Source organism: Carassius gibelio, chromosome A4 (assembly GCF_023724105.1).
Source record: "Carassius gibelio isolate Cgi1373 ecotype wild population from Czech Republic chromosome A4, carGib1.2-hapl.c, whole genome shotgun sequence".
Lineage (NCBI taxonomy): Eukaryota > Metazoa > Chordata > Actinopteri > Cypriniformes > Cyprinidae > Carassius > Carassius gibelio.
Window position 1 is genome coordinate 9,071,227 of NC_068374.1, and position 27,359 is coordinate 9,098,585.

General features: G+C 38.8%; 2 long non-coding RNA genes across 2 annotated transcripts in view; one reads left to right on the forward strand and one right to left on the reverse strand.

The window, feature by feature from the left end:
* Window positions 1–2,747: 2,747 nt before the first annotated feature.
* On the reverse strand, window positions 2,748–22,631 carry LOC127971310 (uncharacterized). Its single transcript, XR_008156783.1, has 3 exons — window positions 20,877–22,631; window positions 18,437–18,886; window positions 2,748–4,149 (listed from the first exon to the last, which is right to left on the reverse strand). It is a non-coding gene; the product is annotated as an uncharacterized LOC127971310 (long non-coding RNA).
* Window positions 19,723–27,359, forward strand: part of LOC127971319 (uncharacterized) — a 39,768-nt gene continuing 32,131 nt past the window's right edge. Inside the window, exons 1-2 of the long non-coding RNA XR_008156785.1 lie at window positions 19,723–20,700; window positions 22,677–23,842. This is a non-coding gene — a long non-coding RNA (uncharacterized LOC127971319). The remainder of the gene's footprint in view (window positions 20,701–22,676; window positions 23,843–27,359) is intronic.

Sequence of the window (27,359 nt, forward strand, 5' to 3'; positions counted from 1 at the left end):
TGGTATTATGATTTTTTTTTTGCCATTTCAATTACAATAATTCCAAAATTACTGTTATTGCTCATTAATGTATTTGGTGTGATGCTTCATGCCATGCTTAGCTCCTACATTTGCCGTTGGAGTGCTTGGCCCCGTAATTGCTGCTTGCAGCTATATTTATTATTATTCTTCTTCTTCCACCCCAAGTCTATGGTAGCCCATAGAACCGATTGCGGGAAAGTTGTATAATTTGGCACACTAATAGAGGACTGTCTGAACATTAACCGTAGCAAATTTGAAGTCTCTAACTCAAACTCTCTAGCGCCACCAATTGTCTAAACTTTCAAAAACTTGATGCTAATAACTCTTGAACCGTAAGCCACAAAATGAAAATTCTTTTTTCCTGTGATTCCTTGGCTCATGCCGAGTCGAATGGACACCGAAATTCAAAAATCGCAAGGCTTAGTTTTTTCGCTATCGTCAATTGTTCATAAAACCTACTTTTTCGAACTCGTCCTAGGCCGTTGCACCGATTGTCACGAAAATTGAATCAGATAATCTTCAGACCATGCTGGCAAAAAGTTATGGAATTCAAGTTGATTTCTCAAACCGTTTCCGAATAGCTCATGAACGAATTCTTCGAAAAGCACGCAAACGTGAACGTGAGGCTATATCTCCGCAACGGTTTGGCCTATTGAGACCAATCTTGGTGGGTCTTATAATAACCATTCCCTGGGACTACCTGCAGTGTTTCGGCGCTGTGCCCCCTAGTGGTCAGGAGATATGAAAAATGCATGTTTTTGCTCATAACTTCTGAACGGTTTTGCCAAAAATCACAAAAGTGGTGTCTTTAGATTCAGTGCATCATTTCGAGTCGAATGATACCGAATTTTCCCAATTCGGCCATTTTGGGCGTCGGCCATTTTGGATTTAGTTGTAAATTGCTGTATCTTAAGAATGAAGTTCCGTATCGTTTCGCAAATAATTACAAAAATGTCCGGCTCCATGCCCTGAATGTACACAAAAAAATTGGGGGCAGCGCCACCTTGTGGTGAATAGTTATAACGATTTTTTCGAAAAATGCTAATAACTTTTGCATACATTAGCCTATTGTAACAAAGCTGATGTTGATAGATTCCTTGGGTCATGCCGAGAACACCGATACCCCATTTGTCAATTTTGGCAAAATTTCCTGTCCGCCATTTTGATTCATGTTGAAAACCTACTTTTTCGAACTCCTCCTAGACCGTTGCTCAGATTTTCACCAAATTTGATTTGGATCATCTTCAGACCATGCTGGCAAAAAGTTATGGAATTTGTGTCGATACACGTAACCGTTTTCAATTAGCGTACCAACGAATTTGCTGGAAAGATGCCAAACTGCATCTGAGGCTGTATCTCTGCAAAGGTTGGAGATATTTACACAAAACTTAATATGTGACATTGTCACATCACATTGACCACGCCACATCATTTTGGTCACAGCGCCACCTATTGGTCAAGAGTAATAAACCAATCAATAACCGCTAATTATTACATTTCCAATAATGCTAATAACTTTTGATTGCATTAGCCTATTATCATGAAACATGTCTCAAAATGTTCCTTGGGACATGCCGACAACATACATACCAATTATGTCATATTAAGCAAAACTTCCTGTCCGCCATTTTGATTCATGTTGAAAACCTTTTTTTTTAAACTCATCCTCAACCGTTTGTCTGATTTTCACCAAAATTGAATCAGATCATCTTCAGACCGTGCTGACAAAAAGTTATGGATTTCGTGTCAATAGACGAAACCGTTTTTGTACAGCGCTGCTTCAGATGTCAGGCATCTTCACAAAATGAGTCTGAGGCTATATCTCTGCAAAGCCCATTAGTGGTCTTCCAGTGACATCTAGTGGTCGTAAATGCAATTTATCATACAACACTGTCTCTTTAACCTTTATAACTGTTATATGTTGTCTTAATTTCATTCCAAAGAAGCATACGCAATTTATGTATAATTTCACAGTCTAGATAATAGTACTGCACTGATTTTAAATAACCTAGATATGGCTGACAGTAAAAGAATAGAACAGAATTACAGACACACTCAAACATGAAATGTTTAAACTAGTATATTAATACTCAATAAGCATGCTTAAACCCACACACAGATGCACACATTTTGTTATATATATATAGATAATTAAAATAAATGATGGGTGATAAAACCTATTGCAAGTCTTCTGTTTTTATGGGCTTCTATGTCATTTTTCAGGTTTCATTGCAATCATAATCTGGCATAATTATAAACATTAGATATATCTGTATGAATAAATTGGTAAACTTTGACTCAATGTGATCTGAAATGCTTGAACAGTAATATTAAATAATAGTAATATACATTTTTTCTAGATGAATCCCTCAACAAGCCCATAAACTGTAATGTTTTAGTCTTTACTGAGCTCATTAGTGGTCTTCCGGTGACATCTAGTGGTTATAATTGCAATTTTTTTATTCAACACTGGGTTTTGAAGCTTTATAAATATTACAGTGTTCTTTTTTACCTAATCTCTGTTAAATTTTGCATGATTGTTTAGAAAAAATACAGATCTAATGCATGTGTGATTATATTACCCCTTTTTTTTTGCAGTTTAATGCCATTCACAACAAAAATCTTTTGTTTTTTAGGCCTGTTTAAATGTTATCTAACCAAAGGACAAAATACAACATATTTTTTCAAAGTTATTGATCTAGAGAGTCCTGAGAATATTACTGCAGTGGTTTGATCAAGACTGAACAAAAAACCAGGTGACCCAAACATTCAAATTCGTGGACCAATTTTATGAAAAAGGCTATAACTCGGGAACAAAATGAGATATCTTCACCAAACTCAGAACTCATATGCATGAACAAAAACTTTAGTCAAATTATTTTTTTTTCCATATCTGCCACTTGGTGGCGCTACAGGATGAAAAAAAAAACTAAAATGGCTATAACTAAGCAACCGCTGATCCAATCAACTTGAAAATTGATATGGCCCAATGTGGCACAAGTGCTCTATGAGGAATTTCACTTATCTTAAAAAACATGGCCGCCATTGGCCAAACAACTTTAAGCACCTATTTGACAAGGTTAATAGAAGTCGATCGGAACGAAACTCGGTGGGCATGTTCGACTCATTGCCCTAAAGGTCTGTAAGTATTTTGAAAGAAATTGCCCACAACATTGTCACCTCCCACAGAACACAACAAAGCAATTTGATTACAGCGCCAACTATTTTCCAAAAATGATAATGCATCATTTTACTGGAGTTTTACTGGCTGTTTCAATTACACTCTTCCAATAATTGCTTTTCTTACTCGTTGCATTTGGTCTGATGCTCCATGCCATGCTTAGCTCCTCGCTGTGGAACTTTTATTAACGATTTTCAGCCATTTCAATTACAATCATGCAATTATTAATTTCATTATTCATTGTTGCATTTGGTCTGATGCTACATATGCTTAGCTCCTGATGTTGCCGCTGGAATGCTTGGCCCCGTGATTGCTGCTTGCAGCTATATTTATTAGGGGCCAAGCACCGAAGGTGCGTAGGCACCTATTGTAATCGTTGGCGTTATTATTATTCTTCTTCTTCCGCCGCAAGTCTATGGCAGCCCATAGAACCGATTGCGGGAAAGTTGTATAATTTGGCACACTGATAGAGGACAGTCCCAACATTAACTATAGCAAATTTGAAGTCTCTATCTCCTACTCTCTAGCGCCACCACTTGTCCAAACTTTCAATGTTTGTATGCTAATAACTTTTGAACCGTAAGCCAGAAAATGGAAATTCTTTTTTCCTCTGAATCCTTGGCTCATGCCAAGTCGAATGAACCCCAAAATTCAAAAATCGCAAGGTTTAGTTTTTTCGCTATTTTCAATTATTCGAAAAACCTACTTTTTCGAACTCGTCCTAGACGGTTAGTCCGATTGCCACGAAAATTGGCTCAGATCGTCTTCAGACCATGCTGGCAAAAAGTTATGGAATTCAAGTTGATTCGTCCAACTGTTGTCGAATGACACGTAAACAAATTTGACGAAAAGCATGCAAACATGCACGTGAGGCTATATCCCGGCAACGGTTTGTCATATTGAGACCAAACTTGGCGTGTGTTATAACAAGCATGAACTGAGACTACCTGCAGTGTTTCGACACAGCGCCACCTAGTGGTCAGGAGATATGAAAAATGCATATTTTGGCTTATAACTACTGAATGGTTTGGCCAAAAATCACACAACTGGTCTCTTTAGATTCAGTGAGTCATGTCGAGTCAAATGATATCCAATTTTCCTGTGTCGGCCATTTTAGGCGTCGGCCATTTTGAATTATGATTTAAAATGCTGTATTTTTTGAACGCAGCATCGTATCGTTTCGCAAATAATTACAAAAATATTCGGCTCCATGCCCTGAAGGTACTCAAAAAGTTTGGTGGCAGCGCCACCTTGTGGCCAATAGTTATAATGAAATATCACATAAATGCTAATAACTTTTGAATAAATTAGTCTATTAAAATTAAAATGGTCTCGCTATATTCTGTGGGTCATGCCGAGAGTATTGATACCAATAATGTGAAATTGGCCTTACTTCCTGTCCGCCATTTTGCTTAATGTTGAAAACCTACTTTTTCGAACTCCTCCTAGACCGTTAGCCCAATTTTCACCAAATTTGACGTGCATCATCTTCAGACCATGCTGGCAAAAAGTTATGGATTTTGTGTCGATATACGTAACGGTTCTCATTTAGCGCATCAACGAATTTGCTGGAAGGGTGCCAAAATGCATTTGAGGCTGTATCTCTGCAACACTTTGACATATTTGCACCAAACTTTGTATGTGTCATCGCCACCTCACACTGACCATGCCACATAAATTTGGTAACAGCGCCACCTATTGGTCAAGAGTAATAAACCATTCATTAACCATGAGTAATTACACTTTTTAAAATGCTAATAACTTTTTAATGCATTAGCCTATTTGAAGGAAACTGGGCTCAAAATATTCCCTGGCTTATGCCGATAACATAGATACCAAATATACCACGGTAAGCTGAACTTCCGGTCCGCCATTTTGATTTATGTTGAAAACATACTTTTTCGAACTCCTGATCAACCGTATGTCCGATTTTCACCAAATTCGAATCAAATGATCTTCAGGCTATACTGATTCAAAGTTATGGATTTTGAGTCGATAGACAAAACCGTTTTCGCATACCACATCGACGAATTTGAGGCACAATGAGAAAATGACACTTGAGGCTGTATCCCTGGAATGCTTTGGCATATTGACACCAAACTTTGTGTGTGTCATAGAAAAGTCACACAGAGTACACCAAATAGATTTCATAACAGTGTCACCTATTGGTCAAGCTTGATAAACCAAGTAATCATGCTACTAGAGGTGGTATTGGTGTTTTTTTTTTTTGCCATTTCAAATACAATAATTCCAAAATTGCTGTTATTGCTCATTAATGTATTTGGTGTGATGCTTTATGCGATGCTTAGCTACTACATTTGCCGTTGGAGTGCTTGGCCCCGTAATTGCTGCTTGCAGCTATATTTCTTCTTCTTCTTCTTCTTCTTCCGCCGCAAGTCTATGGCAGCCCATAGAACCGATTGCGGGAAAGTTGTATAATTTGGCACACTGATAGAGGACAGTCCCAACATTAACTATAGCAAATTTGAAGTCTCTATCTCCTACTCTCTAGCGCCACCACTTGTCCAAACTTTCAATGTTTGTATGCTAATAACTTTTGAACCGTAAGCCAGAAAATGGAAATTCTTTTTTCCTCTGAATCCTTGGCTCATGCCAAGTCGAATGAACCCCAAAATTCAAAAATCGCAAGGTTTAGTTTTTTCGCTATTTTCAATTATTCGAAAAACCTACTTTTTCGAACTCGTCCTAGACGGTTAGTCCGATTGCCACGAAAATTGGCTCAGATCATCTTCAGACCATGCTGGCAAAAAGTTATGGAATTCAAGTTGATTGGTCCAACTGTTGTCGAATGACACGTAAACAAATTTGACGAAAAGCACGCAAACATGCACGTGAGGCTATATCCCGGCAACGGTTTGTCATATTGAGACCAAACTTGGCGTGTGTTATAACAAGCATGAACTGAGACTACCTGCTGTGTTTCGACACAGCGCCACCTAGTGGTCAGGAGATATGAAAAATGCATATTTTGGCTTATAACTACTGAATGGTTTGGCCAAAAATCACACAACTGGTCTCTTTAGATTCAGTGAGTCATGTCGAGTCAAATGATATCCAATTTTCCTGTGTCGGCCATTTTAGGCGTCGGCCATTTTGAATTATGATTTAAAATGCTGTATTTTTTGAACGCAGCATCGTATCGTTTCGCAAATAATTACAAAAATATTCGGCTCCATGCCCTGAAGGTACTCAAAAAGTTTGGTGGCAGCGCCACCTTGTGGCCAATAGTTATAATGAAATATCACATAAATGCTAATAACTTTTGAATAAATTAGTCTATTAAAATTAAAATGGTCTCGCTATATTCTGTGGGTCATGCCGAGAGTATTGATACCAATAATGTGAAATTGGCCTTACTTCCTGTCCGCCATTTTGCTTAATGTTGAAAACCTACTTTTTCGAACTCCTCCTAGACCGTTAGCCCAATTTTCACCAAATTTGACGTGCATCATCTTCAGACCATGCTGGCAAAAAGTTATGGATTTTGTGTCGATATACGTAACGGTTCTCATTTAGCGCATCAACGAATTTGCTGGAAGGGTGCCAAAATGCATTTGAGGCTGTATCTCTGCAACACTTTGACATATTTGCACCAAACTTTGTATGTGTCATCGCCACCTCACACTGACCATGCCACATAAATTTGGTAACAGCGCCACCTATTGGTCAAGAGTAATAAACCATTCATTAACCATGAGTAATTACACTTTTTAAAATGCTAATAACTTTTTAATGCATTAGCCTATTTGAAGGAAACTGGGCTCAAAATATTCCCTGGCTTATGCCGATAACATAGATACCAAATATACCACGGTAAGCTGAACTTCCGGTCCGCCATTTTGATTTATGTTGAAAACATACTTTTTCGAACTCCTGATCAACCGTATGTCCGATTTTCACCAAATTCGAATCAAATGATCTTCAGGCTATACTGATTCAAAGTTATGGATTTTGAGTCGATAGACAAAACCGTTTTCGCATACCACATCGACGAATTTGAGGCACAATGAGAAAATGACACTTGAGGCTGTATCCCTGGAATGCTTTGGCATATTGACACCAAACTTTGTGTGTGTCATTGAAAAGTCACACAGAGTACACCAAATAGATTTCATAACAGTGTCACCTATTGGTCAAGCTTGATAAACCAAGTAATCATGCTACTAGAGGTGGTATTGGTGTTTTTTTTTTTTGCCATTTCAAATACAATAATTCCAAAATTGCTGTTATTGCTCATTAATGTATTTGGTGTGATGCTTTATGCGATGCTTAGCTACTACATTTGCCGTTGGAGTGCTTGGCCCCGTAATTGCTGCTTGCAGCTATATTTCTTCTTCTTCTTCTTCTTCTTCCGCCGCAAGTCTATGGCAGCCCATAGAACCGATTGCGGGAAAGTTGTATAATTTGGCACACTGATAGAGGACAGTCCCAACATTAACTATAGCAAATTTGAAGTCTCTATCTCCTACTCTCTAGCGCCACCACTTGTCCAAACTTTCAATGTTTGTATGCTAATAACTTTTGAACCGTAAGCCAGAAAATGGAAATTCTTTTTTCCTCTGAATCCTTGGCTCATGCCAAGTCGAATGAACCCCAAAATTCAAAAATCGCAAGGTTTAGTTTTTTCGCTATTTTCAATTATTCGAAAAACCTACTTTTTCGAACTCGTCCTAGACGGTTAGTCCGATTGCCACGAAAATTGGCTCAGATCATCTTCAGACCATGCTGGCAAAAAGTTATGGAATTCAAGTTGATTGGTCCAACTGTTGTCGAATGACACGTAAACAAATTTGACGAAAAGCACGCAAACATGCACGTGAGGCTATATCCCGGCAACGGTTTGTCATATTGAGACCAAACTTGGCGTGTGTTATAACAAGCATGAACTGAGACTACCTGCTGTGTTTCGACACAGCGCCACCTAGTGGTCAGGAGATATGAAAAATGCATATTTTGGCTTATAACTACTGAATGGTTTGGCCAAAAATCACACAACTGGTCTCTTTAGATTCAGTGAGTCATGTCGAGTCAAATGATATCCAATTTTCCTGTGTCGGCCATTTTAGGCGTCGGCCATTTTGAATAATGATTTAAAATGCTGTATTTTTTGAACGCAGCATCGTATCGTTTCGCAAATAATTACAAAAATATTCGGCTCCATGCCCTGAAGGTACTCAAAAAGTTTGGTGGCAGCGCCACCTTGTGGCCAATAGTTATAATGAAATATCACATAAATGCTAATAACTTTTGAATAAATTAGTCTATTAAAATTAAAATGGTCTCGCTATATTCTGTGGGTCATGCCGAGAGTATTGATACCAATAATGTGAAAATTGGCCTTACTTCCTGTCCGCCATTTTGCTTAATGTTGAAAACCTACTTTTTCGAACTCCTCCTAGACCGTTAGCCCAATTTTCACCAAATTTGACGTGCATCATCTTCAGACCATGCTGGCAAAAAGTTATGGATTTTGTGTCGATATACGTAACGGTTCTCATTTAGCGCATCAACGAATTTGCTGGAAGGGTGCCAAAATGCATTTGAGGCTGTATCTCTGCAAAACTTTGACATATTTGCACCAAACTTTGTATGTGTTATCGCCACCTCACACTGACCATGCCACATAAATTTGGTAACAGCGCCACCTATTGGTCAAGAGTAATAAACCATTCATTAACCATGAGTAATTACACTTTTTAAAATGCTAATAACTTTTTAGTCCATTAGCCTATTGCAACGGAACTGGGCTCAAAATATTCCCTGGCTTATGCCGATAACATAGATACCAAATATGCCAGTGTTTACTGAAGTTCCGGTCCACCATTTTGATTTATGTGGAAAACCTACTTTTTCGAACTCCTCATGAACCGTATGTCCAATTTTCACCAAATTCGAATCAGATGATCTTCAGACTATGTTGACACAAAGTTATGGATTTTGTGTCGATAGACAAAACCGTTTTCGCATACCAAAGCGACGAAGTTGAAACACAATGACAAAATGACACTTGAGGCTGCATCTCTGGAATGCTGTGGCATATTAACACCAAACTTTGTGTGTGTCATTGAAAAGTCAAACAGAGTACACCAAATTGATTTCATAACAGTGCCACCTATTGGTCAAACTTTATAAGCCAAGTAATCATGCTACTAGAGGTGGTATTATGATTTTTTTTTGCCATTTCAATTACAATAATTCCAAAATTACTGTTATTGCTCATTAATGTATTTGGTGTGATGCTTCATGCCATGCTTAGCTCCTACATTTGCCGTTGGAGTGCTTGGCCCCGTAATTGCTGCTTGCAGCTATATTTAGGGGCCAAGCACCGAAGGTGCGTAGGCACCTATTGTTTTCGTTGGCGTTATTAGGGGCCAAGCACCGAAGGTGCGTAGGCACCTATTGTAATCGTTGGCGTTATTATTATTCTGCTTCTTCTTCTTCTTCTTCTTCTTCCGCCGCAAGTCTATGGCAGCCCATAGAACCGATTGCGGGAAAGTTGTATAATTTGGCACACTGATAGAGGACAGTCCCAACATTAACTATAGCTAATTTGAAGTCTCTAACTCCTACTCTCTAGCGCCACCACTTGTCCAAACTTTCAATGTTTGTATGCTAATAACTTTTGAACCGTAAGCCAGAAAATGGAAATTCTTTTTTCCTCTGAATCCTTGGCTCATGCCAAGTCGAATGAACCCCAAAATTCAAAAATCGCAAGGTTTAGTTTTTTCGCTATTTTCAATTTTTCGAAAAACCTACTTTTTCGAACTCGTGCTAGACGGTTAGTCCGATTGCCACGAAAATTGGCTCAGATCATCTTCAGACCATGCTGGCAAAAAGTTATGGAATTCAAGTTGATTCGTCCAACCATTGTCGAATGACACGTAAACAAATTTGACGAAAAGCACGCAAAAATGCACTTGAGGCTATATCTCAGCAACGGTTTGGCATATTGAGACCAAACTTGGTGTGTGTTATAATAAGCAAGACCTGAGACTACCTGCAGTGTTTCGACACAGCGCCACCTAGTGGTCAGGAGATATGAAAAATGCATATTTTGTCTTATATCTTCTGAATGGTTTGGCCAAAAATCACACAACTGGTCTCTTTAGATTCAGTGAGTCATGTCGAGTCGTATGATATGCAAATTTCCCGTGTCAGCCATTTTAGGCGTCGGCCATTTTGAATTATGTTTTAAAATGCTGTATTTTTTCAACGCAGCATCGTATCGTTTCGCAAATAATTACAAAAATATTCGGCTCCATGCCCTGAATGTACTCAAAAAGCTTGGTGGCAGCGCCACCTTGTGGTCAAGAGTTATAATGAATTATCACAAAAATGCTAATAACTTTTGAGTAAATTAGACAATTGAAATGCAAATGGTCTCGCCGTATTCTTTGGGTCATGCCGAGAACATAGATACCAATTATGCCAAAATTGGCCATACTTCCTGTCCGCCATTTTGATTAATGTTGAAAACCTACTTTTTCGAACTCCTCCTAGACCGTTAGTCCGATTTTCACCAAATTTGACGTGAATCATCTTCAGACCATGCTGGCAAAAAGTTATGGATTTCGTGTCGATATACAAAACGGTTCTGATTTAGCGCATCAACGAATTTGCTGGAAGGGTGCCAAAATGCATTTGAGGCTGTATCTCTGCAACGCTTTGACATTTTTGCACCAAACTTTGTATGTGTCATCGCCACCTGACACTGACCATGCCACATAAATTTGGTAACAGCGCCACCTATTGGTCTAGAGTAATGAACCATTCATTAACTATGAATAATTACACTTATAAAAATGCTAGTAACTTTTTAATGCATTAGCCTATTGTAATGACACTGGCCTCAAAATATTCCCTGGCTTATGCCGACAACATAGATACCATATATGCCAGAGTAAGCCGAACTTCCTGTCCGCCATTTTGATTTATGTTGAAAACCTACTTTTTCGAACTCCTCATCAACCGTAGGTCCGATTTTCACCAAATTCGAATCAAATGATCTTCAGACTATGCTGACTCAAAGTTATGGCTTTTGAGTCGATAGACAAAACCGTTTTCGCATACCACATCGACGAATTTGAGGCACAATGAGAAAATGACACTTGAGGCTGTATCCCTGGAATGCTTTGGCATATTGACACCAAACTTTGTGTGTGTCATTGAAAAGTCACACAGAGTACACCAAATTGATTTTATAACAGTGCCACCTATTGGTCAAGCTTGATAAGCCAAGTAATCATGCTACTAGAGGTGGTATTATGATTTTTTTTTGCCATTTCAATTACAATAATTCCAAAATTGCTGTTATTGCTCATTAATGAATTTGGTGTGATGCTTCATGCGATGCTTAGCTCCTACATTTGCCGTTGGAGTGCTTGGCCCCGTAATTGCTGCTTGCAGCTATATTAGGGGCCAAGCACCGAAGGTGCGTAGGCACCTATTGTTTTCGTTGGCGTTATTATTCTTCTTCTTCTTCTTCCGCCGCAAGTCTATGGCAGCCCATAGAACCGATTGCGGGAAAGTTGTATAATTTGGCACACTGATAGAGGACAGTCCCAACATTAACTATAGCTAATTTGAAGTCTCTAACTCCTACTCTCTAGCGCCACCACTTGTCCAAACTTTCAATGTTTGTATGCTAATAACTTTTGAACCGTAAGCCAGAAAATGGAAATTCTTTTTTCCTCTGAATCCTTGGCTCATGCCAAGTCGAATGAACCCCAAAATTCAAAAATCGCAAGGTTTAGTTTTTCCGCTATTTTCGATTGTTCGAAAAACATACTTTTTCGAACTCGTCCTAGACGGTTTGTCCGATTTTCACGAAAATTGGCTCAGATCATCTTCAGACCATGTTGGCTAAAAGTTATGGAATTCAAGTTGATTCCTCCAACCGTTCTCGAATGACACGTGAAAAAATATGATGAAAAGCACGCAAAAATACACGTGAGGCTATATCTCAGCAACGGTTTGGCATATTGAGACCAAACTTGGTGTGTGTTATAATAAGCATGACCTGAGACTACCTGCAGTGTTTCAACACAGCGCCACCTAGTGGTCAGGAGATATGAAAAATGCATATTTTGGCTTATAACTTCTGATTGGTTTGGCAAAAAATCACACAACTGGTCTCTTTAGATTCAGTGAGTCATGGCGAGTCGAATGATATCCAATTTTCCTGTGTCGGCCATTTTAAGCGTCGGCCATTTTGAATTATGTTTTAAAATGCTGTATTTTTTGAACGCAGCATCATATCGTTTCGCAAATAATTACAAAAATATTCGGCTCCATGCCCTGAAGGTACTCAAAAAGTTTGGTGGCAGCGCCACCTTGTGGCCAATAGTTATAATGAAATATCACATAAATGCTAATAACTTTTGAATAAATTAGACTATTAAAATTAAAATGATCTCGCTATATTCTGTGGGTCATGCCGAGAGCATTGATAGCAATTATGTGAAAATTGGCCTTACTTCCTGTCCGCCATTTTGCTTAATGTTGAAAACCTACTTTTTCAAACTCCTCCTAGACCGTTAGTCCAATTTTCACCAAATTTGACGTGAATCATCATCAGACCATGCTGGCAAAAAGTTATGGATTTCGTGTTGATATACGTAACGGTTCTCATTTAGCGCATCAACGAATTTGCTGGAAGGGTGCCAAAATGCATTTGAGGCTGTATCTCTGCAACACTTTGACATATTTGCACCAAATTTTGTATGTGTCATCGCCACCTCACACTGACCATGCCACATAAATTTGGTAACAGCGCCACCTATTGGTCAAGAGTAATAAACCATTCATTAACCATGAGTAATTACACTTTTTAAAATGCTAATAACTTTTTATTGCATTAGCCTATTTGAATGAAACTGGGCTCAAAATATTCCCTGGCTTATGCCGATAACATAGATACCAAATATACCATAGTAAGCTGAACTTCCGGTCCGCCATTTTGATTTATGTTGAAAACATACTTTTTCAAACTCCTCATCAACCGTATGTCCGATTTTCACCAAATTCGAATCAAATGATCTTCTGACTATGCTGACTCAAAGTTATGGATTTTGTGTCGATAGACAAAACCGTTTTCGCATACCACATCGACGAATTTGAGGCACAATGAGAAAATGACACTTGAGGCTTTATCCATGGAATGCTTTCGCATATTGACACCAAACTTTGTGTGTGTCATTGAAAAGTCACACAGAGTACACCAAATTGATTTTATAACAGTGCCACCTATTGGTCAAATTTGATAAGCCAAGTAATCATGCTACTAGAGGTGGTATTATGATTGTTTTGCCATTTCAATTACAATAATCCTATAATTGCTGTTATTGCTTATAAATGTATTTGGTGTGATGCTTCATGCCATGCTTATCTCCTACATTTGCCGTTGGAGTGCTTGGCCCCGTAATTGCTGCTTGCAGCTATATTTATTATTATTCTTCTTCTTCTTCTTCTTCCGCCGCAAGTCTATGGCAGCCCATAGAACCGATTGCGGGAAAGTTGTATAATTTGGCACACTGATAGAGGACAGTCCCACCATTAACTATAGCAAATTTGAAGTCTCTAACTCCAACTCTCTAGCGCCACCACTTGTCCAAACTTTCAATGTTTATATGCTAATAACTTTTGAACCGTAAGCCAGAAAATGGAAATTCTTTTTTCCTCTGAATCCTTGGCTCAAGCCAAGTCGAATGAATCCCGAAATTCAAAAATCGCAAGGTTTAGTTTTTTCGCTATTTTCAATTATTCGAAAAACCTACTTTTTCGAACTCGTCCTAGACGGTTAGTCCGATTGCCACGAAAATTGGCTCAGATCATCTTCAGACCATGCTGGCAAAAAGTTATGGAATTCAAGTTGATTCGTCCAACTGTTTTCGAATGACACGTAAACAAATTTGACGAAAAGCACGCAAACATGCACGTGAGGCTATATCCCGGCAACGGTTTGTCATATTGAGACCAAACTTGGCGTGTGTTATAACAACCATGAACTGAGACTACCTGCTGTGTTTCGACACAGCGCCACCTAGTGGTCAGGAGATATGAAAAATGCATATTTTGGCTTATAACTACTGAATGGTTTGGCCAAAAATCACACAACTGGTCTCTTTAGATTCAGTGAGTCATGTCGAGTCGAATGATATCCAATTTTCCTGTGTCGGCCATTTTAGGCGTCGGCCATTTTGAATTATGTTTCAAAATGCTGTATTTTTTGAACGCAGCATCGTATCGTTTCGCAAATAATTACAAAAATATTCGGCTCCATGCCCTGAAGGTACTCAAAAAGTTTGGTGGCAGCGCCACCTTGTGGCCAATAGTTATAATGAAATATCACATAAACGCTAATAACTTTTGAATAAATTAGTCTATTAAAATTAAAATGGTCTCGCTATATTCTATGGGTCATGCCGAGAGTATTGATACCAATAATGTGAAAATTGGCCTTACTTCCTGTCCGCCATTTTGCTTAATGTTGAAAACCTACTTTTTCGAACTCCTCCTAGACCGTTAGCCCGATTTTCACCAAATTTGACGTGAATCATCTTCAGACCATGCTGGCAAAAAGTTATGGATTTTGTGTCGATATACGTAACGGTTCTCATTTAGCGCATCAACGAATTTGCTGGAAGGGTGCCAAAATGCATTTGAGGCTGTATCTCTGCAACACTTTGACATATTTGCACCAAACTTTGTATGTGTCATCGCCACCTCACACTGACCATGCCACATAAATTTGGTAACAGCGCCACCTATTGGTCAAGAGTAATAAACCATTCATTAACCATGAGTAATTACACTTTTTAAAATGCTAATAACTTTTTAGTCCATTAGCCTATTGCAACGAAACTGGGCTCAAAATATTCCCTGGCTTATGCCGATAACATAGATACCAAATATGCCAGTGTTTACTGAAGTTCCGGTCCACCATTTTGATTTATGTGGAAAACCTACTTTTTCGAACTCCTCATGAACCGTATGTCCAATTTTCACCAAATTCGAATCAGATGATCTTCAGACTATGTTGACACAAAGTTATGGATTTTGTGTCGATAGACAAAACCGTTTTCGCATACCAAAGCGACGAAGTTGAAACACAATGACAAAATGACACTTGAGGCTGCATCTCTGGAATGCTGTGGCATATTAACACCAAACTTTGTGTGTGTCATTGAAAAGTCAAACAGAGTACACCAAATTGATTTCATAACAGTGCCACCTATTGGTCAAACTTTATAAGCCAAGTAATCATGCTACTAGAGGTGGTATTATGATTTTTTTTTTGCCATTTCAATTACAATAATTCCAAAATTACTGTTATTGCTCATTAATGTATTTGGTGTGATGCTTCATGCCATGCTTAGCTCCTACATTTGCCGTTGGAGTGCTTGGCCCCGTAATTGCTGCTTGCAGCTATATTTAGGGGCCAAGCACCGAAGGTGCGTAGGCACCTATTGTTTTCGTTGGCGTTATTAGGGGCCAAGCACCGAAGGTGCGAGGCACCTATTGTTTTTGTTGGCGTTCTTATTATTATTATTATTATTCTTCCGACTGGGAGTCTATGGCAGCCCATAGAACCGAATGCGGGAAAGTTGTTTTGGTTTGACATTCTGATAGAGGACAGTGCCAACATTAAGTACACCAATTTTGGTGTGTCTAAGACATTCCCTATAGCGCCACCAACTGTCCAAAGTTTCACTTTTATTTTGTTAATAACTTTTTGACCGTAAGGCCAATCAACAAAATTCTTTTTTCCTCTGATTTCTGAGCTCATGCCGATTCCATTGCACCCTACGAAGTCATTTTCTTCATAAAAATTTGGCCGCCATTTTGAATTTTTTTAAAAACCTACTTTTTCGAACTCGTCCTAGACGGTTTGTCCGATTCGCACAAAAATTGAACCATATCATCCTCAGGCAGTGTTGACAAAAAGTTATGCAAATCAAATTGATTCGTCAAACCGTTTTCGATAAACGCTCTAACAAATTTTACGTAGTGCTTACAAAAACAGTCGTAAGGCTGTATCTCGGCAATGACTTATCCTATTCAGACCAAACTTGGTTCATGTCATAACAAGCATGACCTGAGGCTACATGCTGCGTTTCGGCGCAGCGCCACCTACTGGTCCGGAGATATGAAAAACTGCTATTTTTGCTTATAACTTCTGAACAGTTTGTCCAAAAATCATAAAATTGGTCTTGTTAGATTCAGGGAAACATGCCGAGTCAACTGATATCCAATTTTACCATCTCGGCCATTTTGACTGTCGGCCATTTAGAATTTTGTGCTAAAATGCTGTATTTTAAGAACGCAGCAACGGATTGTTACGAAACTTGGTATGGGTAATCAGCACAATGTCCTGAAGGAGCGTGAGAAGTTTCGAAACAGCGCCACCTAGTGGTGATCATCTTTGTTTAAACGCTTATAACTCTGGGTGTGGTTGACTTATTTTCACGAGACTCATCAAATTAGACTCCTGAAACCTTACCGAGTCCTACAATACCAAACATGCTAGGTTTCGCCTTACGGTTTGTGTAGCGTTGTGATTTAGCGCTTAAAAAACATTTGGCTATATCTTCGAAACCGCTTGTCTGATCGAGACGAAACCACCGTCAGAAGTTCGGAAACATAGGTCGATAGCTATACGCCAATGCCCAAATGCAAAAATATTGATAGTAAGGGGTAGTAATATTCAATCAAAGTCAAGAGTCAGTCGTTTTTTACGTGTTTTTTCATGTAAATGTCTATAACTCTGAAGTGAATTGAGATATTTTCACCAAAATTGACACGCATATGTATGGGCTCACTCTGATGACACATTAAAAAAATGGTGGGACTGAGCCTCTTGGTGGCGCTATAATACAACAAAACATGGAATTCCCATTGACTTCAATACACTTATGTGAAATAAAAGGCTATACTAAACAAATGCATTGGTGTTATATTCCGAAACTCAGAATGTGCCAACAACACCATCCCCTGAAGGTACTCAAAATATTTCGAAACAGTGCCACCTAGTGGTCAAAAGTTATAACTGAATTTACATAAAGGCTAATACCTTTTGAAAAGATCTGGCTATTGACATGTCACTGATCTTAATAGATTCCTTGGGTCAAGCTGAGAACATGTATACCAAGTTTTCCTTATTTGGCTGAACTTCCTGTCCGCCATTTTGATTAATGTTGAAAACCTACTTTTTCGAACTCCTCCTAGACCGTTTGTCCGATTTTAACCAAATTTGACATGGACATTCTTCAGACCATGCTGGCACAATATTATGGATTTCATGTCGATATACGAAACGGTTCTCATTTAGCACATCAACGAAGCTGCTAGAAGGGTGCCAAAATACATTTGAGGATGTATCTCTGCAAAGCTTTGACATATTTGCACCAAACTTTGTATGTGTCATCGTCACCTCACACTGACCATTCAAAACTAATTTGGTAACAGCGCCACCTATTGGTTACACGTGAAAAGCAAATAAATCCTATTACTAGTTGTTGTGTTTATTGTTTTCAAGCCATTTTGCCTAAAATAATCTTAAAACTTTCTTAATTACTCATTCCTGCCATTCGTCTGAAGCTTGCTTCTGTAGTGCTTGGCCCCGTTATTGCTGCTTGCAGCTATATTTATTATTATTCTTCTTCTTCTTCCGCCGCAAGTCTATGGCAGCCCATAGAACCGATTGCGGGAAAGTTGTATAATTTGGCACACTGATAGAGGACAGTCCCAACATTAACTATAGCAAATTTGAAGCCTCTAACTCCTACTCTCTAGCGCCACCACTTGTCCAAACTTTAAATGTTTGTATGCTAATAACTTTTGAACCGTAAGCCAGAAAATGGAAATTCTTTTTTCCTCTGAATCCTTGGCTCAGGCCAAGTCGAATGAACCCTAAAATTCAAAAATCGCAAGGTTTAGTTTTTTCGCTATTTTCGATTATTCGAAAAACCTACTTTTTCGAACTCGTCCTAGACGGTTAGTCCGATTGCCACGAAAATTGGCTCAGATCATCTTCAGACCATGCTGGCAAAAAGTTATGGAATTCAAGTTGATTCGTCCAACTGTTGTCGAATGACACGTAAACAAATTTGACGAAAAGCACGCAAACATGCACGTGAGGCTATATCCCGGCAACGGTTTGTCATATTGAGACCAAACTTGGTGTGTGTTATAACAAGCATGAACTGAGACTACCTGCTGTGTTTCGACACAGCGCCACCTAGTGGTCAGGAGATATGAAAAATGCATATTTTGGCTTATAACTACTGAATGGTTTGGCCAAAAATCACACAACTGGTCTCTTTAGATTCAGTGAGTCATGTCGAGTCGAATGATATCCAATTTTCCTGTGTCGGCCATTTTAGGCGTCGGCCATTTTGAATTATGTTTCAAAATGCTGTATTTTTTGAACGCAGCATCGTATCGTTTCGCAAATAATTACAAAAATATTCGGCTCCATGCCCTGAAGGTACTCAAAAAGTTTGGTGGCAGCGCCACCTTGTGGCCAATAGTTATAATGAAATATCACATAAACGCTAATAACTTTTGAATAAATTAGTCTATTAAAATTAAAATGGTCTCGCTATATTCTGTGGGTCATGCCGAGAGTATTGATACCAATAATGTGAAAATTGGCCTTACTTCCTGTCCGCCATTTTGCTTAATGTTGAAAACCTACTTTTTCGAACTCCTCCTAGACCGTTAGCCCAATTTTCACCAAATTTGACGTGAATCATCTTCAGACCATGCTGGCAAAAAGTAATGGATTTTGTGTCGATATACGTAACGGTTCTCATTTAGCGCATCAACGAATTTGCTGGAAGGGTGCCAAAATGCATTTGAGGCTGTATCTCTGCAACACTTTGACATATTTGCACCAAACTTTGTATGTGTCATCGCCACCTCACACTGACCATGCCACATAAATTTGGTAACAGCGCCACCTATTGGTCAAGAGTAATAAACCATTCATTAACCATGAGTAATTACACTTTTTAAAATGCTAATAACTTTTTAGTCCATTAGCCTATTGCAACGAAACTTGGCTCAAAATATTCCCTGGCTTATGCCGATAACATAGATACCAAATATGCCAGTGTTTACTGAAGTTCCGGTCCACCATTTTGATTTATGTGGAAAACCTACTTTTTCGAACTCCTCATGAACCGTATGTCCAATTTTCACCAAATTCGAATCAGATGATCTTCAGACTATGTTGACACAAAGTTATGGATTTTGTGTCGATAGACAAAACCGTTTTCGCATACCAAAGCGACGAAGTTGAAACACAATGACAAAATGACACTTGAGGCTGCATCTCTGGAATGCTGTGGCATATTAACACCAAACTTTGTGTGTGTCATTGAAAAGTCAAACAGAGTACACCAAATTGATTTCATAACAGTGCCACCTATTGGTCAAACTTTATAAGCCAAGTAATCATGCTACTAGAGGTGGTATTATGATTTTTTTTTTGCCATTTCAATTACAATAATCCTAAAATTGCTGTTATTGCTCATTAATGCATTTGGTGTGATGCTCCATGCCATGCTTAGCTCCTACATTTGCCGTTGGAGTGCTTGGCCCCGTAATTGCTGCTTGCAGCTATATTTATTATTCTTCTTCTTCTTCTTCTTCTTCCGCCGCAAGTCTATGGCAGCCCATAGAACCGTTTGCGGGAAAGTTGTATAATTTGGCACACTGATAGAGGACAGTCCCAACATTAACTATAGCAAATTTGAAGCCTCTAACTCCTACTCTCTAGCGCCACCACTTGTCCAAACTTTCAATGTTTGTATGCTAATAACTTTTGAACCGTAAGCCAGAAAATGGAAATTCTTTTTTCCTCTGAATCCTTGGCTCAGGCCAAGTCGAATGAACCCTAAAATTCAAAAATCGCAAGGTTTAGTTTTTTCGCTATTTTCAATTATTCGAAAAACCTACTTTTTCGAACTCGTCCTAGACGGTTAGTCCGATTGCCACGAAAATTGGCTCAGATCATCTTCAGACCATGCTGGCAAAAAGTTATGGAATTCAAGTTGATTCGTCCAACTGTTGTCGAATGACACGTAAACAAATTTGAAGAAAAGCACGCAAACATGCACGTGAGGCTATATCCCGGCAACGGTTTGTCATATTGAGACCAAACTTGGCGTGTGTTATAACAAGCATGAACTGAGACTACCTGCAGTGTTTCGACACAGCGCCACCTAGTGGTCAGGAGATATGAAAAATGCATATTTTGGCTTATAACTACTGAATGGTTTGGCCAAAAATCACACAACTGGTCTCTTTAAATTCAGTGAGTCATGTCGAGTCGAATGATATCCAATTTTCCTGTGTCGGCCATTTTAGGCGTCGGCCATTTTGAATTATGTTTCAAAATGCTGTATTTTTTGAACGCAGCATCGTATCGTTTCGCAAATAATTACAAAAATATTCGGCTCCATGCCCTGAAGGTACTCAAAAAGTTTGGTGGCAGCGCCACCTTGTGGCCAATAGTTATAATGAAATATCACATAAACGCTAATAACTTTTGAATAAATTAGTCTATTAAAATTAAAATGGTCTCGCTATATTCTGTGGGTCATGCCGAGAGTATTGATACCAATAATGTGAAAATTGGCCTTACTACCTGTCCGCCATTTTGCTTAATGTTGAAAACCTACTTTTTCAAACTCCTCCTAGACCGTTAGCCCAATTTTCACCAAATTTGACGTGAATCATCTTCAGACCATGCTGGCAAAAAGTTATGGATTTTGTGTCGATATACGTAACGGTTCTCATTTAGCGCATCAACGAATTTGCTGGAAGGGTGCCAAAATGCATTTGAGGCTGTATCTCTGCAACACTTTGACATATTTGCACCAAACTTTGTATGTGTCATCGCCACCTCACACTGACCATGCCACATAAATTTGGTAACAGCGCCACCTATTGGTCAAGAGTAATAAACCATTCATTAACCATGAATAATTACACTTGTAAAAATGCTAATAACTTTTTATTGCATTAGCCCATTCGAATGGAACTGGGCTCAAAATATTCCCTGGTTTATGCCGATAACATAGATACCAAATATACCATAGTAAGCTGAACTTCCGGTCCGCCATTTTGATTTATGTTGAAAACCTACTTTGTCGAACTCCTCATCAACCGTAGGTCCGATTTTCACCAAATTCGAATCAAATGATCTTCAGACTATGCTGACTCAAAGTTATGGCTTTTGAGTCGATAGACAAAACCGTTTTCGCATACCACATCGACGAATTTGAGGCACAATGAGAAAATGACACTTGAGGCTGCATCCCTGGAATGCTTTGGCATATTGACACCAAACTTTGTGTGTGTCATTGAAAAGTCACACAGAGTACACCAAATTGATTTTATAACAGTGCCACCTATTGGTCAAGCTTGATAAGCCAAGTAATCATGCTACTAGAGGTGGTATTATAATTTTTTTTGCCATTTCAATTACAATAATTCCAAAATTGCTGTTATTGCTCATTAATGAATTTGGTGTGATGCTTCATGCGATGCTTAGCTCCTACATTTGCCGTTGGAGTGCTTGGCCCCGTAATTGCTGCTTGCAGCTATATTTCTTCTTCTTCTTCTTCCGCCGCAAGTCTATGGCAGCCCATAGAACCGATTGCGGGAAAGTTGTATAATTTGGCACACTGATAGAGGACAGTCCCAACATTAACTATAGCAAATTTGAAGTCTCTATCTCCTACTCTCTAGCGCCACCACTTGTCCAAACTTTCAATGTTTGTATGCTAATAACTTTTGAACCGTAAGCCAGAAAATGGAAATTCTTTTTTCCTCTGAATCCTTGGCTCATGCCAAGTCGAATGAACCCCAAAATTCAAAAATCGCAAGGTTTAGTTTTTTCGCTATTTTCAATTATTCGAAAAACCTACTTTTTCGAACTCGTCCTAGACGGTTAGTCCGATTGCCACGAAAATTGGCTCAGATCATCTTCAGACCATGCTGACAAAAAGTTATGGAATTCAAGTTGATTCGTCCAACTGTTGTCGAATGACACGTAAACAAATTTGACGAAAAGCACGCAAACATGCACGTGAGGCTATATCCCGGCAACGGTTTGTCATATTGAGACCAAACTTGGCGTGTGTTATAACAAGCATGAACTGAGACTACCTGCAGTGTTTCGACACAGCGCCACCTAGTGGTCAGGAGATATGAAAAATGCATATTTTGGCTTATAACTACTGAATGGTTTGGCCAAAAATCACACAACTGGTCTCTTTAGATTCAGTGAGTCATGTCGAGTCAAATGATATCCAATTTTCCTGTGTCGGCCATTTTAGGCGTCGGCCATTTTGAATTATGATTTAAAATGCTGTATTTTTTGAACGCAGCATCGTATCGTTTCGCAAATAATTAGAAAAATATTCGGCTCCATGCCCTGAAGGTACTCAAAAAGTTTGGTGGCAGCGCCACCTTGTGGCCAATAGTTATAATGAAATATCACATAAATGCTAATAACTTTTGAATAAATTAGTCTATTAAAATTAAAATGATCTCGCTATATTCTGTGGGTCATGCCGAGAGTATTGATACCAATAATGTGAAAATTGGCCTTACTTCCTGTCCGCCATTTTGCTTAATGTTGAAAACCTACTTTTTCGAACTCCTCCTAGACCGTTAGCCCAATTTTCACCAAATTTGACGTGCATCATCTTCAGACCATGCTGGCAAAAAGTTATGGATTTTGTGTCGATATACGTAACGGTTCTCATTTAGCGCATCAACGAATTTGCTGGAAGGGTGCCAAAATGCATTTGAGGCTGTATCTCTGCAACACTTTGACATATTTGCACCAAACTTTGTATGTGTCATCGCCACCTCACACTGACCATGCCACATAAATTTGGTAACAGCGCCACCTATTGGTCAAGAGTAATAAACCATTCATTAACCATGAGTAATTACACTTTTTATAATGCTAATAACTTTTTAATGCATTAGCCTATTTGAAGGTAACTGGGCTCAAAATATTCCCTGGCTTATGCCAATAACATAGATACCAAATATACCACAGTAAGCTGAACTTCCGGTCCGCCATTTTGATTTATGTTGAAAACATACTTTTTCGAACTCCTGATCAACCGTATGTCCGATTTTCACCAAATTCGAATCAAATGATCTTCAGGCTATACTGATTCAAAGTTATGGATTTTGAGTCGATAGACAAAACCGTTTTCGCATACCACATCGACGAATTTGAGGCACAATGAGAAAATGACACTTGAGGCTGTATCCCTGGAATGCTTTGGCATATTGACACCAAACTTTGTGTGTGTCATTGAAAAGTCACACAGAGTACACCAAATTGATTTTATAACAGTGTCACCTATTGGTCAAGCTTGATAAACCAAGTAATCATGCTACTAGAGGTGGTATTGGTGTTTTTTTTTTTTTTGCCATTTCAAATACAATAATTCCAAAATTGCTGTTATTGCTCATTAATGTATTTGGTGTGATGCTTTATGCAATGCTTAGCTACTACATTTGTCGTTGGAGTGCTTGGCCCCGTAATTGCTGCTTGCAGCTATATTTAGGGGCCAAGCACCGAAGGTGCGAGGCACCTATTGTTTCTGTTGGCGTTATTATTATTCTGCTTCTTCTTCTTCTTCTTCTTCCGCCGCAAGTCTATGGCAGCCCATAGAACCGATTGCGGGAAAGTTGTATAATTTGGCACACTAATAGAGGACAGTCCTAACATTAACTATAGCAAATTTGAAGTCTCTAACTCCAACTCTCTAGCGCCACCACTTGTCCAAACTTTCAATGTTTATATGCTAATAGCTTTTGAACCATAAGCCAGAAAATGGAAAAAAATTTTTCCTCTGAATCCTTGGCTCAAGCCAAGTCGAATGAATTCCGAAATTCAAAAATCGCAAGGTTTAGTTTTTTTGCTATTTTCAATTTTTCGAAAAACCTACTTTTTCGAACTCTTCCTAGACGGTTAGTTCGATTTTCACGAAAATTGGCTCAGATCATCTTCAGACCATGCTGCCAAAAAGTTATGGAATTCAAGTTGATTCGTCCAACCGTTGTCAAATGACACGTGTACAAATTTGATGAAAAGCACGCAAAAATACACGTGAGGTAATATCTCCGCAACGGTTTGGCATATTGAGACCAAACTTGGTGTGTGTTATAATAAGCATGACCTGATACTACCTGCAGTGTTTCGACACAGCGCCACCTAGTGGTCAGGAGATATGAAAAATGCATATTTTGGCTTATAACTTCTGAATGGTTTGGCCAAAAATTACAAAACTGGTCTCTGTAGATTCAGTGCGTCATGTCAAGTCGAATGATATCCAATTTTCCCGTGTCGGCATTTTAGGCGTCGGCCATTTTGAATTATGTTTCAAAATGCTGTATTTTTTGAACGGAGCATCGTATCGTTTCGCAAATAATTACAAAAATATTCGGCTCCATGCCCTGAAGGTACTCAAAAAGTTTGGTGGCAGCGCCACCTTGTGGCCAATAGTTATAACGAAATATAACATAAACGCTAATAACTTTTGAATAAATTAGACAATTAAAATTAAAATGATCTCACTCTATTCTGTCGGTCATGCCGAGAGCATTGATACCAATTATGCGAAAATTGGACCTACTTCCTGTCCGCCATTTTGCTTAATGTTGAAAACCTACTTTTTCGAACTCCTCCTAGACCGTTAGTACTATTTTCACCAAATTTGTCGTGAATCATCTTCAGACCATGCTGGCAAAAAGTTATGGATTTCATGTCGATATACGAAACGGTTCTCATTTAGCGCATCAACGAATTTGCTGGAAGTATGCCAAAATGCATCTGAGGCTGTATCTCTTCAACACTTTGACATATTTGCACCAAACTTTGTATGTGTCATCGCCACCTCACACTGACCATGCCACATAAATTTGGTAACAGCGCCCCCTATTGGTCAAGAGTAATAAACCATTCATTAACTATGAATAAATACACTTATTAAAATGCTAATAACTTTTTAATGCATTAGCCTATTTCAACGAAACTGGTCTCAAAATATTCCCTGGCTTATTCCGACAACATAGATACCAAATATGCCAGAGTAAGCTGAACTTCCGGTCCGCCATTTTTATTTATGTTGAAAACCTACTTTTTCGAACTCCTCATCAACTGTAGTTCTGATTTTGACCAAATTCGAATCAGATGATCTTCAGACTATGCTGACACAAACGTATGGATTTTGTGTCGATAGACAAAACCGTTTTCACATAACACAGCGACGAATTTGAGCCACTGTGACAAAATGACACTTGAGGCTGTATCTCTGGAATGCTTTGACATATTAACACCAAACTTTGTGTGTGTCATTGAAAAGTCACACAGAGTACACCAAATTGATTTTATAACAGTGCCACCTATTGGTCAAACGTGATAAGCCAAGTAATCATGCTACTAGAGGTGGTATTTATGATTTTTGTTAGCCATTTCAATTACAGTAATTCCAAAATTGCTGTTATTGCTATATAATGTATTTGGTGTAATGCTACATGCCATGCTTAGTTGCTACATTTGACGTTGGAGTGCTTGGCCCCGTAATTGCTGCTTGCAGCTATATTTAGAGGCCAAGCACCGAAGGTGCGAGGCACCTATTGTTTCTGTTGGCGTTATTATTATTCTGCTTCTTCTTCTTCTTCTTCTTCTTCTTCTTCTTCTTCTTCTTCTTCTTCTTCTTCCGCCGCAAGTCTATGGCAGCCCATAGAACCGATTGCGGGAAAGTTGTATAATTTGGCACACTGATAGAGGACAGTCCCAACATTAACTATAGCAAATTTGAAGTCTCTAACTCCAACTCTCTAGCGCCACCACTTGTCCAAACTTTCAATGTTTATATGCTAATAACTTTTGAACCGTAAGCCAGAAAATGGAAATTATTTTTTCCTCTGAATCCTTGGCTTAAGCCAAGTCGAATGAATCCCGAAATTCAAAAATCGCAAGGTTTAGTTTTTTCGTTATTTTCAATTATTCGAAAAACCTACTTTTTCAAACTCGTCCTAGACGGTTAGTCCGATTGCCACGAAAATTGTCTCAGATCATCTTCAGACCAGGCCGGCAAAAAGTTATGGAATTCAAGTTGATTCGTCCAACCGTTGTCGAATGACACGTAAACAAATTTGACGAAAAGCACGCAAAAATGCACGTGAGGCTATATCTCGGCAACGGTTTGGCATATTGAGGCCAAACTTGGTGTGTGTTATAACAAGCATGAACTGAGACGACCTGCAGTGTTTCGACACAGCGCCACCTAGTGGTCAGGAGATATGAAAAATGCATATTTTGGCTTATAACTTCTGAATGGTTTGGCCAAAAATCACACAACTGGTCTCTTTAGATTCAGTGAGTCATGTCGAGTCGAATGATATCCAATTTTCCTGTGTCGGCCATTTTAGGCGTCGGCCATTTTGAATTATATTTTAAAATGCTGTATTTTTTGAACGCAGCATCGTATCGTTTCACAAATAATTACAAAAATATTCGGCTCCATGCCCTGAAGGTACTCAAAAAGTTAGGTGGCAGCGCCACCTTGTGGCCAATAGTTATAACGAAATATCACATAAATGCTAATAACTTTTGAATAAATTAGACTATTAAAATTAAAATGGTCTCACTACATTCTGTTGTTCAAGCCGAGAGCGTTGATACAAATTATGCGAAAATTGGCCATACTTCCTGTCCGCCATTTTGCTTAATGTTGAAAACCTACTTTTTCGAACTCCTCCTAGACCGTTAGCCCAATTTTCACCAAATTTGACGTGAAACATCTTCAAACCATGCTGGCAAAAAGTTATGGATTTCGTGTCGATATACGTAACGGTTCTCATTTAGCGCATCAACGAATTTGCTGGAAGGGTGCCAAAGTGCATTTGAGGCTGTATCTCTGCAACACTTTGACATATTTGCACCAAACTTTGTATGTGTCATCGCCACCTCACACTGACCATGCCACATAAATTTGGTAACAGCGCCACCTATTGGTCAAGAGTAATAAACCATTCATTAACCATGAGTAATTACACTTTTTAAAATGCTAATAACTTTTTATTGCATTAG